We start from the raw sequence: 2435 nt of genomic DNA, 5'->3' as shown, positions 1-2435 counted from the left end.
TTCGAGGCCAGCCTGGTCTACAAAGTGAGTTCTAGGACAGCCAGGGCTACACAGAGAAACCCTGTCTCGAAAAACCAAAAAAAAAAAAAAAAAAGAAAAAAAAGAAAAACATAAAAGTTTTGTTAATTTCACATGTGCCTAGGAGTCTTCACAAGGGTGAAGCCTGAAGAAATGCTCAAAGAATGATATTTTTGTATTAAACTAGAGTAATAATATTAAAAAAGAAAAACAAACAAGGTCTGGTGTCCTTAAACTTACAGCAATCTGCCTCCAGTACTGGAATTGAAGGCATAAGCCACCATGCCCAGCCCAAGAGCAATAACTTTATGTAGGGAGTGGACATTGAAGCTAGGGCTGCGGTTCTCAACCTGTGGTTTGCAACCCCTTTGAAAATTAAGGACCCTTCCACAGAGGTCATCTAAGACCATCCGCATATCAGATATTTACATGGAGACTCATAACCATAGCAAAAGTACAGTTATGATGTAGCAATGACAATAATTTTATGGTTGGGGATTGCCACAATATGAGGAACTGTATTAAACGTCACAGCATTAGGAAGGTTGGGGACCACTGCTCTAGGGGCTGCTACTAAGAGAAATATGAGACAGAAGGATGGAGGCGCTAATAGAAGATGGAGCTTATGCAAAGCATTTCTTTGAGTTCACATCACCAGACTCTAGTGTTCTAAGCGATTTTCTGGTCTTGGCATGTATAGGACAGCCTTCTCTCATCAAAATTTCTTTACTTGTTTTTTTTTTTCTTCCTTCCTTCCTTCCTTCCTTCCTTCCTTCCTTCCTTCCTTCCTTCCTTCCTTCCTTCCTTCCTGTGGTGCTGGGGATAGAATCTAGGACCAAGCATGTTGGACACACTCCCTTCTACATTTCTAGCTATCCCTCAAAGAGTTCTTACGACTTGCTACATATAGGGGAAAGGCTGACTGGCTCTTTATGAAAGTACAGAGCCTCCAGTGATTTCAGCTTGAAGTCATCAATATACCAGCCCAGCATTTTCTGCCTTAATGCTTTCATTTCTTTAATGCCTTCTTACTACATACACGCTGTGTGAGTCACTGGCTGTGGATGAGTGGCAGAGAACACTGAAGTTAGAGAGTTCTCCAGTGACACCCGTGTGGGTCTGCTAATGATCATTACATTTTGTTTTCTGATCAAAACACTTTCCCAATGACTATAATGATCTCATTTAATATCAGTAGCTATTGTCAGGTAAGTGATTCTAATCTAAGGTTGCACTCTACTAATACTGTGGTGCTTCAGCAATCAATGGTTTCATAGTCAATCTTATAAACTCTCTCTCTCTCTCTCTCTCTCTCTCTCTCTCTCTGTGTGTGTGTGTGTGTGTGTGTGTGTGTGTGTGTTGGGGGGGGGGTGTAGCAACAGGAACAAAGCCTGGCTCTCAGTTCTATGGTGAGTTTGCTGTCTTAGGGTTTTACTGCTGTGAATAAGACACCATGACCAGCCGGGCGTGGTGGCGCACGCCTTTAATCCCAGCACTCGGGAGGCAGAGGCAGGCGGATTTCTGAGTTCGAGGCCAGCCTGGTCTACAAAGTGAGTTCCAGGATAGCCAGGGCTATACAGAGAAACCCTGTACAGATTAAAGGCCTGTACCACCTTGCCTGGGCCTAAGCTTTTCTTGGCCACTATGCCTCAAGATCTCCATGTCGAGATCCATTTCGGAAATGTGTGTCTTCCAGCCTCAAGATCTGGATCACAGGTGAGCCCTCCAATTCTGACTGTAGTTCATTCCAGATACCGTCAGAATGACAAACAGGAATGGCCATTACATTACCTTTGGTCTAAATATGAATCACTGATCCAGAGCTATGAAATCAGGTTCTGGAGATGCCACCATGCAAGTAAGCCAAACACACCCATGGTATCTTGCATTTTTACTTAGTGTGCAACAGTATTTACCTAAGCCAATGTCTAATGGGGACTGTCCAGCTCAGCTTGTCCCACGAGTAGAATTTATCAAACCACAGAATCTTTACTGGGAAAAGCAAAAACTGTAAGCACCTGAGCCAATGGAGCAAGAAGTGCCTGATTAGGGATGAAATTCTTTGCATTTCTGTTTGGCCAGAGTTCGCCTCTGCCTGCCTGGTATAGGCTGCTGATTCCTTCTCAGGATAAGCCAAGCAGCAGCCACAGTCGGGAATGTTTCAGATTGTTTAGTGCCCACTGCAAATACACTGGAGGTCCCCCAGTCCACTCTTGGCCATGTTCAAGAAGTGTGTAAAAAAGGGTACAGTTTCACTCGGCTGGGCTGGTCCCAAGCTGGAGAAAGGGGATGACGCCTAGGCTTTCGCCTCTCATAGCTTTCCCACTGACACTGACACAACGTGACCATTTTGCCATGTCTTCCCTCTGTGATGGACTATGCTTCTAAGAACTTTGAACTAAAATAAGCCTGTTCTC

The sequence above is a fragment of the Mus caroli genome, chromosome 4 (assembly GCF_900094665.2).
Source record: "Mus caroli chromosome 4, CAROLI_EIJ_v1.1, whole genome shotgun sequence".
In the NCBI taxonomy this organism is placed as follows: Eukaryota; Metazoa; Chordata; class Mammalia; order Rodentia; family Muridae; genus Mus; species Mus caroli.
This window is presented reverse-complemented; position numbering follows the sequence as displayed.